Here is a 10,906-nt window from a genome sequence, read left to right on the forward strand (position 1 = left end):
AAAAGTTAACACTATTAAAAACGATTTCATTAATTTTGAAATTATTTTCAGAAGTATTAAGGCCATTTTGACTTTAGTACAACGAAATTTTCTTTCATGTTAGGATACCCAATTTTAACTATAAGGACAAACCGACTTCATAGAATAGTTTAAAGTCGTTTGGACAAGAGACATATTTTTATTTTAGAGAAATACGTCTTCTATGCTAAGCAAAATTCGCATTCGTATTTTAAGCATATGTAATCTTTGGCCTCACGTCAATATTTTTTTCACTGCACATATACTATTGTGATAAAAATTTTAAATTCTAGGAAAAAATTATAAATTTGGCCAAATTTATGAAAATGGACCAAAATGGACCAAATTTCGTTTGGTCCGACCATCGGACCAAATTTAAAAATTAGAAATCTTTTGGACCAATTTTGGTCCGATCGGACCAAAACGGCAACGCTGATAGTCATGTGTCATTCCGTCACTTTCGCTCTCATAGTTCCTCAGTTCCTTTTCTTATTTAATATCTCATTCCAATTTAGTTAGCTGTTTGACACCATCATATGTAAAGACATTCTCTGAGAGAAGGCAAGAAAGAAAAGAAATGTAAAAACTTAATCTCATAGATGTTAATAAAACGGAGTATTTAAGATGCATTTATATACACACTAAGAAAAAAAAAACGTTTAGAAAACGTGTACCGAAAACTTTTTTCTTTTGTTAGATTTTTTTTTTAATTTCTTCGAAAATTTTAAACTTTTATCACCAAAAAAATTCGTTTCTTACAAAATTTTTATTTTTTCAATAAAAAAAATATTTTTGAACCAACAACACAGTCCATTTCGTTTATATCAAGCACTGTTCTTTTCTGACTTTAAGTCTTTAATAAAAAAGAACAAAACAACTTTTTGGTGTTGATCGAAGCAGGGATTCATTCTTCAGTTGTCAAAATGCCGTCCAAGCAATAAGAGCAGCGTATCAAAATTTTGCTCGCGCATCGCGAAAATCCGAGCTACTCGCACGCAAAGCTGGCAAAATCGCTAAAAGTTGCCAAATCAACCGTTACAAATGTAATTAAAGTGTTTGGGGAACGTTTGTCGACAGCCAGGAAGTCTGGATCGGGGGGAAATCGAAAATCGGAAGCCGCTGAGACGGCAAAGAGAGTTGCCGGTAGTTTCAAGCGAAACCCTAACCTCTCTCTCCGAGATGCCGCAAATAAGCTGGGTGTATCGTCTACAACCGAAAAACGAGCCGGACTATCGACTTACAAGAAGGTAGTGACTCCAAATCGCGATGACAAACAAAATACGACGGCCAAAGCGCGATCCCGGAGGCTGTACACGACGATTCTGACGAAGTTTGACTGCGTGGTAATGGACGACGAAACCTACGTCAAAGCCGACTACAAGCAGCTTCCGGGACAGGAGTTTTATACGGCAAAAGGAAGGGGAAAGGTAGCAGATATTTTCAAGCACATAAAACTGTCAAAGTCGCAAAGAAATATCTGGTTTGGCAAGCCATCTGTACCTGTGACTTGAAAAGCAGCATTTTCATAGCTTCCGGGACTGTCAACCAAGAAATGTACGTGAAAGAAGAAGAAATACGGTTGTTCCGTACTGTTTTGGCCGGATTTGGCATCTTGCCATTACGGTAAAAAGGTCATGGAGTGGTACGCCGCCAACAACGTGCAGGTGGTTCCCAAGGACAAGAACCCTCCCAACACGCCAGAGCTCCGCCCAATTGAGAAATACTGGGCTATTGTCAAGCGGAACCTAAAGAAGACCAAAAAAACTGCTAAGGACGAGCAGCAGTTCAAGGCAAACTGGCTTACTGCGGCGAAGAAGGTGGACAAGGTGGCTGTACAAAATCTGATGGCAGGTGTCAAGCGTAAGGCCCGGCAATTCGGATTTGGAAAAGCGAAAGCCTAACTGAATATTTTTCCTGAATTTTATACTAATTGAACTTGAAAAAGAAATTTAATTTGATTTTTTAAATAAACGATTTCACCGATTTACACGCGTTTTCCCTTGACCAAATTTTGACCGTATCACCCTTTACGTAGCCCAGTGGATAGTGCGTTAGCTTACAAATTGCATGATCCGCGTTTCGATTCTCCATCCAGGCGAAAGGTAAAATTTAAAAAAATTATAAAATCGAAAAATTTCTTCTACATTGTTTGTATTACAGAAAAAGGAGCTAAAAATTAAAAAAACCTCGTGGAAGTGAGAAAGATGTGAGGGAAAATGCAATTAGCCAGAAAAGATTGTTTTTTTAGTTAGTCTTTATGAAATTGTTTTTACATCATGGAAAAGAATAAACGTTTATCACAAAAAGTATATACTTTTCTTCCAAATAAACTTCTTTACAGCGAAAAGCAAATGAGAAACGATCTTTGTTTGTCTAAAATTTCGTTTTGGAGGAAAGAATTATATTTTTGCGTGTAGAAATAAAAGTTTAACAAATTTTCTATGGAAATATAAGTTTGACAAAATTTTCTATAGAAGTGAAATTTTGACAAAATTTTCTATAGAAATAAAATTTGGATAAAATTTTCTAATGAACTAAAATTTTAACACAGTTTTCTACAGAAATAAAATTTTGTCAAAATTTTCTACAGAAATAAAATTTTGTCAAAATTTTCTATAGAAATAAAATTTTGACAAATTTTTTATAGAAATAAAATTTGAACAAAATTTTCTATGGAAATAAAATTATGACAAAATTTTCTATAGAAATAAAATTTTGACAAAATTTTGTATAAAAATACAATTTTGACAAAATTTTCTATAGAAATAAAATTTTGTTGTTGTTTTTTTGATTTCAGCTTAAAACCATACATTGACTAAAATACAAGTGTAGCTTAACCAACAGAGGAAAAGAGATATGTTTGTACGAATTTATTTTCGGCATAAGCCGGAACAGTGAAACCTTTTTTCAGAAGGTTCAAGTGTGGTTCATTCTTGGGTTTAATGAACTGCCTGAATTTATTCTGATAATTTGTTGATAGTTTTTCTGCAAGTAGAGGATGCTGATGAGGAATGTGGTAATTCCGAAACGTGCGTCCATCCAATCATCTTGCAGTCTATAGGGCTTTGCCCAAATAAATTTGACAAACATTCTTTTCCTCTGTTGGTTAAGCTACACTTGTAGTTTAGTCAATGTATGGTTTTAAGCTGAAATCAAAAAAAAAAAGAAAACAACAACAGTGATTAAAGAACAAAACCAACAATAACAAAACAAAACAAATGAAGAAATAAAATTTTGACAAAATTTTGTGTAGAAATAAAATTTTGACACAATTTTCTATAGAAATAAAATTTTCTCAAAATTTTCTATAGAAATAACATTTTGACAAAATTTTTTATAGAAATAAATAGAAATAAAATTTTTGAATAGAAATGAAATTTGTGGTGTTGCTACAGAAGCTGTAGTAGCAGCGGTATGGTATACGCTTTGGTGTCAGCAGTGGTGCGATAGTCATCGGGTTTTTTAGTATCATTGACGACTATCACGCAAACTATCACTAAGGCTACTAGCTACTAATCTAAGAGTGAACTTTAGGTCCATGGTCTCAGCGGTGGAATGGTTTCTAAGGTGGAACAGTAGACGCGAAGTTCTCTGTTGTGGAAAAGCAGTCCCAAAGGTCCCTGTGGTGGAACAGTAGGCCAGAAGGTCTCCGTTGTGGAACAATAGGTCTTAAGGTCTCTACATTGGAACAATAGGACCAAAGGTATCTGTGAAGAAACAGTAGGCCCGAAGGTATCTGTGGTGGAACGATAGACACGAAGGTCTCTGTCGTGGAACAGTGGGCCCGAAGATCTTTGTGGCGGAAGAGAAGTCCCAAAGGTCTTTGTGGTGGAACAGTAGGCCAGAAGGTCTCCGTTGTAGAACATTAGGTCTGAAGGTCTCTGTGGTGGAACTGTAGACCCAAGGTCTCTGTGGTGGATCAGCAGCTGAAGGAATCTGTGGGAGAACAGTAGGCCCAAAAGTCTCTGTGGTGGAACAGTAAGCCTGAAGGATTCTATAGTGGAACAATAGGCCGAATGTATGTGGTGGAATAAAGGCCCAAAAGTCTCTGTGAGGGAACAGTAGGCCCGAAGGTGTCTGTAAGGGAACAGTAGACCCGAAGATCTCGGTGGTGGAACAATAGACCCAAAGGTCTCTGTGAGTGAACAGTAGGCCAGAAGGTCTCTCTGGGGGAACCGTAGGCCCGAAGGTCTCTGTGGTGGAACAGTAGATCCAAAGGTATCTGTGAGGGAACAGTAGGCCTGAAGTCTCTATGGTGGAACAATAGGCCCAAAGGTCTCTGTGGGGGAACAGTAGGCTCGAAGGTATCTGTGGTGGAACAGTGGGCCCGAAGATCTCTGTTGTGGAACAGTAGGCCCGAAGATCTATGCGGTAGAACAGTAGACCCGAAGGTCTTTGTGGTGCAATATCAGCCAAAAGGTCTCTGTTGTGGAACAGTAGACCTGAAGGTCTTTGTGGTGGAACAATAGGCCCAAAGGTCTCTGTGAGGGAACAGTAGGCTCGAAGGTATCTGTGGTGGAACAGTAGGCTCGAAGGTCTCTGTTGTGGAACAGTAGGCTCGAAGGTCTCTGTTGTGGAACAGTATACACGAAGGTCTTTGTGGTGCAATAGCAGTCCAAAGGTCTCTGTGGTGGACCAGTAAACCCGAAGGTATCTGTGAGGGAACAGTAGGCCTGCAGTCTCTATGGTGGAACAATAGGCCCAAAGGTATCTGTGAGGGAACAGTAGGATCGAAGGTATCTTTGGTGGAACAGTAGGCCAGAAGATCTCTGTTGTGGAACAGTAGACCCGAAGGTCTTTGTGGTGGAGTAATAGCCACAAAGGTCTCTGTGGGGGAACCGTAGGCCCGAAGGTCTCTGTGGTGGAACAGTAGACCCAAAGGTATCTGTGAGGGAACAGTAGGCCTGAAGTCTCTATGGTGGAACAATAGGCCCAAAGGTCTCTGTGAGGGAACAGTAGGCTCGAAGGTATCTGTGTTGGAACAGTAAGCCCGAAGATCTCTGTTGTGGAACAGTAGGTCCGAAGATCTCTGTGGTGGAACAGTATACCCGAAGGTCTTTGTGGTGCAATAGCAGCCCAAAGGTCTCTGTTGTGGAACAGTAGACCCGAAGGTCTTTTTGGTGGAACAATAGGCCCAAAGGTCTCTGTGAGGGAACAGTAGGCTCGAAGGTATCTGTGGTGGAACAGTAGGCCCGAAGAACTCTGTTGTGGAACAGTAGGCCCGAAGATCTCTGTGGTGGAACAGTAGACCCGAAGGTCTTTGTGGTGCAATAGCCGTCCAAAGATCTCTGTGCACGCAGATAAGAAACATGATTGTCACAATCATATTCGAAGAGCAAAATGATATTATAGCAGCTATTTTTGCGGCGACCATGTAACATTTTAACCTGCAAACATGTTGTCATTGAGCCAACATGTTTCTAAGAAAAATATAATTGTCCTCATCTAAAATGTTATTATATTGATAAAAAGAATTTTGTTTGAATGAAAAGACAATGGTCACGATTTAAAATGTTATGGTATTCATTAAAAATGTTTTTCTCCTAGTTAAAAGAACATGGTCACAATCTAAATTGTTTTGATCTTTATGAAAAAACTTTTTTCATCGTCGAAAAAAAGACGCCACTTGAGAAAAGGAACACACAAAATTAACTTTATTTGTTTGTTTTTATTTATTTATAAACTAATTCATTGTTTATTTGTTTTTATAATGCCGTTCAAGCAAACATCATATATTTTTACACACTCTATTTTATTTCAATTCCAACAATAAGTAATTATTCCATATTTACATCGTGCCCATCAAATGTACAAACGCAGACATCATGTAACTGCAAATAAAAATAAATGATCCATATAGCAAAATGCAGAACAAAAAACAGGTACACTTTTTCAATTGCACTTTCCTTTTTTGTGCTCACATAAAACCACGTGCCACTTCTGAATAAATAAATTAACACAAAACACAGTAAATCCGTATTCAGCGTCCATTCCAAGAAACAATCAACACACGACTGACGCGCAAAATGAAAATCGTGTGTACCTGCTCAATATTTTTATAAAATTCTTTTCGCTGCAAAAAAGTTAAAAAATTAAATGGTCACGAAAAAAAAGTAAATGGTCTTTATGGCCATGTAATGGTTCTATACATATCTATACTTAACCTATAAAAATACTATTTTCCCTGTAAAAAAGTAAAAAAATTGAATGGTCAGATACATGATTTTCCCGACTATTCAATGGTCTCAAATTCTATCATTTAAATGATAGAACATGTTTGCGGCATTTGAGAACCATTCAAATGCTTATTGCCACCATACATTTTTCTCCACTCGAAAACTATTTTTACAAAGACAAAATACATTGTTTTCGAGACAATTACATGCTCTAAATAAGCATTAAATGGATGCGGCAACCATGTTCAAACATGGTTTTTCTGTGCGTGTGGTGGACCAGTAGACCCGAAGGTCTTTGTGGTGGAATAGTAGGCCTAAAGGTCTTTATGGTGTAATAGCAGGCGCGAAAGTCTCTGTGAGGTAAAAGAAGGGCTTTGAATAAAAACATTGCCTTTCAAAATGGTCAATATGGTCGTTGAACTTTAAAAATTCCATGTTAGGCGCCCTGTTTTATGACCACAATAAACCTTTTACCAAATCTTCTTAAAATTAGACAAAAAGTCATATTTTTTATAATACCAAATAATTAAAGCTGTCTATATGAGCTTGAATTTTCCACTATAGATTAAGCAAAACTACAGATGTACTAGATGCTCTATATATAGTCATTTAAATACGCCCAATCTTCTTTTCTACTGAGCTGTTTATTTGTATAATCCACTATTTATTTACTTACACTCGCTTAAAATACTAATTTTCGTTAACATATTCAGAGCGATTGGCTTATAATTTTTTTTTGCATATACCAGTGATATAGCTTCTAAGCTATCTTATCGCCAAACGAAGAAATTCTAAATATATAAACTTGTTTATTTTTCATTTTCACTTTGTTTGAGAAAATAATAGGAATTTATTTATTTTGTATGTCATATGATAATTGTTGCACTAAACAAAAGAAAAAAAAGCTTAAATGGACAGCCACCCGAAGCCAAGCACAATTCCATCGTCTGGCCCCTACCATATGACTATGAGAATGAAAGTATCGCAAAAAAAATATACGAAATTCACAGACATTTTATTATATTTACTGATAGGTTTCGTTTGGTACGTTTGTATACCCCCACCTATCTGTCTTTTTTTGTTTAGACTAAGCGCTCGATACAAATGCACCTGTAAGAGAGTATCTTCAACTCGGATTTCTTTTGTTCGGTAAATTTCAAACAATCTCGTATTTACCTATTCGTATTATATTATTTATACATTCGAATGCAATTGATTTTTTTTTTCGTATAATATTGAAAGAAAATAATAGTTAATTCAACAACATTTATTCGCATCATATGATTAAATGAATTTTATGATGTTTTTTAATGGGCAGAACATAACTTAAAGTTGATGTCTCACTGGCTACAGAAAGCGAAGTGAGAAAAATGTCTGGTCCTTCATAGTTGTTCAACTAGTACAGGTTAGTTAAAACGAAATGTTACCGATTCATAGATAAGGTTAGATTGAAAAGAGGATCCCTGTTTCCCTGTCTCATTCCGTAATGACACAAATTTCTTCCTGCAGAATTGTGCCGTGGTCCGGTAATCGGAATAGGATCTCGGTGTCTCGGGTCTCTACATTTGCCGTCAGTCCCGTCCCCTTACCCATCTTCGATCCAACGGTGTAGCCGTTTATCCCCCAAGGTATCTGTTCTGGGGTCCCATTCTCCCGGGACAATCTTACTGACGTGAGAATGTCACAATTGGCAGTTGTGGCCATCGCAGGTATTACATCATGGATTATTTCGGCATCCCTCATTGCACTCACCGTCTCCCTTATCATCCCTTGATGGCTCGTCATGTTTCGTGTTTCACTCCATTATCCCAACATCTTTAATATCATAGAAATCATTGCGTCTTCACCTTTGATCTGAACCTCTATCAGGGATGGAAAATGCAGCACTATAGTGCTTTTTTCAATACTTTTTCACCGTAGTACCCCCGCGAATAATTTAGTACCTTTTGTGTTTACATTTTTGAGCCGATATCAGATTTATGGTACATTAGATTTTAAAAATATTTCAATATTTTGAGAAAGTCTTTAACAAACTTATTTGCTAATAGTCTTTTAAAAATTTGACAAAACCGACAAGTTCATGCGGGAAGAAAATATCGATTATGTAAAAGCTATAGTCAAAAATACGATTTTCTTTAATTTCAAGAATGTTTTAGTCGAAAAAGCATGTGATTCTATATTACGCTTCCACACGAACACTATCTAGACAAGAAGTTATCGATTGCGTACTAAAATAATACAAACCATTACAGTTACGGTGGAAACTTGAGACAAAAATAACCTACCAACATTTGAATTTTACCAAAAACTATAAAAAAAAAAATTATATTGCGAAAATAAAGAAAATTTTGTCAAAATTTTATTTCTACAGAAAATTTTGTCAACATTTTATTTCTATAGAAAATTTTGTCAAAATTTTATTTCTATAGAACATTTTGTTAAAATTTTATTTCTATAGAAAATTTTGTCAAAATTTTATTTCTATAGACAATTTTGTCAAAATTTTATATCTATAGAAAATTTTGTCAAAATTTTATTTCAATAGAAAATTTCGGGCCAAATTTGCTCCTTCAAGAGGCTCCGGAGGTTAAATCTGCGTATCGGCTTATAAGAAGCTATATATAATTATGGACCTATATGGACCAATTTTACAATGTATGTTAGAGACTATATATGTTAATAATACCTTATATCAAATTTCTGCCGGATCGGATGAAATTTTCTCCTCCAAGAGTATTCGCAAGCAAAATCTGGGGATCGATTTATATGGGGGCTATATATAATTATGGACCGATATGCACCAATTTGTGCATGGGTATTTGAGGTCATATACTAACACCACGTACCAAATTTCTGCCGGATCGGATGAAATTTGCTCCTCCAAGAGGATTCGCAAGCCAAATCTGGGGTCGGTTTATATGGGGGCTATATGTAATTATGGACCGATATGGACCAATTTGTGCATGGGTATAAGGTCATATAATAGGTTGGCTGATAAGTTCCCCGTCTGACACATAGATGGCGTCGTTAGAATTACATGCATATTATTTTTATATAGTACCAACCTTCAAATGATTCGTGTCAAAATTTGACGTCTGTAAGTCAATTAGTTTGTGCGACAGAGCGTCTTTTGTGAAGCAACTTTTGTTATTGTAATAAAAATGGAAAAAAGGAATTTCGTGTTTTGTTAAAATACTGTTTCCTGAAGGGGAAAAATACGGTGGAAGCAAAAAACTTGGCTTGATAATGAGTTTCCGCACTCTGCCCCAGGGAAATCAACAATAATTGATTGGTATGCAAAATTCAAGCGTGAGGAAATGAGGACGGTGAACGCAGTGGACGCCCGAAAGAGGTGGTTACCGACGGAAACATCAAAAAAATCCACAAAATGATTTTGAATGACCGCAAAATGAAGTTGATCGAGATAGCAGAGGCCTTAAAGATATCAAAGGAACGTGTTGGTCATACCATTCATCAATATTTGGATATGCGGAAGCTCTGTGCAAAATGGGTGCCGCGCGAGCTCACATTTGTCCAAAAACAACAACGTGTTGATGATTCTGAGCGGTGTTTGCAGCTGTTAACTCGTAACTCACCCGAGTTTTTCCGTCGATATGTGACAATGGATGAAACACGGCTCCATCACTACACTGCTGAGTCCAATCGACAGTCGGCTGAGTGGACAGCGACCGGTGAACCGTCTCCGAAGCGTGGAAAGACTCAAAAGTCCGCTGGCAAAGCAATAACCACTGTTTTTTGGGATGCGCATGGAATAATTTTTATCGCTTATCTTGAGAAGGGAAAAACCATCAACAGTGACTATTATATGGCGTTATTGGAGCGTTTGAAGGTCGAAATCGCGGCAAAACGGGCCCAAATGAAGAAGAAAAAAGTGTTGTTCCACCAAGACAACGCACCGTGCCACAAGTCATTGAGAACGATGGCAAAAATTCATGTATTGGGCTTCGAATTGCTTCCTCACCCACCGTATTCTCCAGATCTGGCCCCCAGCGACTTTTTCTTGTTCTCAGACCCCAAAAGGATGCTCGCAGGGAAAAAATTTGGCTGCAATGAAGAGGTGATCGCCGAAACTGAGGCCTATTTTGAGGCAAAACCGAAGGAGTACTACTAAAATGGTATCAAAAAATTGGAAGGTCATTATAATCGTTGTATCACTCTTGAAGGGAACTATGTTGAATAATAAAAACGAATTTTGACAAAAAAATGTGTTTTTCTTTGTTATTCCGGGGATTTATCAGCCAACCTGTTACTAACACACGTACCAAATTTCTGCCGGATCGGATGAAATTTGCTCCTCCAAGAGGATCCGCAAGCCAAATCTGGGGTCGGTTTATATAGGGGCTATACATAAACGTGGTCCGATGTATGCAATACATTCGACCTACATCAATAACAACTACTTGTTGCAAGTTTCAAGTCGATAGCTTGTTTCGTTCGGAAGTTTGCGTGATTTCCACAGACGGACGGACAGACGGATGGACGGACATAGCTAGATCGATTCACAATTTCACCACGACCCAGAATATACATATATACTTTACGGGGTCCTAGACCAATATTTTGATGTGTTACAAGCGGAATGATGTAGTTAATATACCCTCCATCCTATGATGGATTTTTTTGTAATTTTTAACTAAAAATTTATTTCAAACAATCAACTTTTTAATCAAACTAAAATCATTAAGTCAGTA

The sequence above is a fragment of the Haematobia irritans genome, chromosome 1 (genome assembly GCF_050003625.1).
Source record: "Haematobia irritans isolate KBUSLIRL chromosome 1, ASM5000362v1, whole genome shotgun sequence".
Taxonomy (NCBI): domain Eukaryota; kingdom Metazoa; phylum Arthropoda; class Insecta; order Diptera; family Muscidae; genus Haematobia; species Haematobia irritans.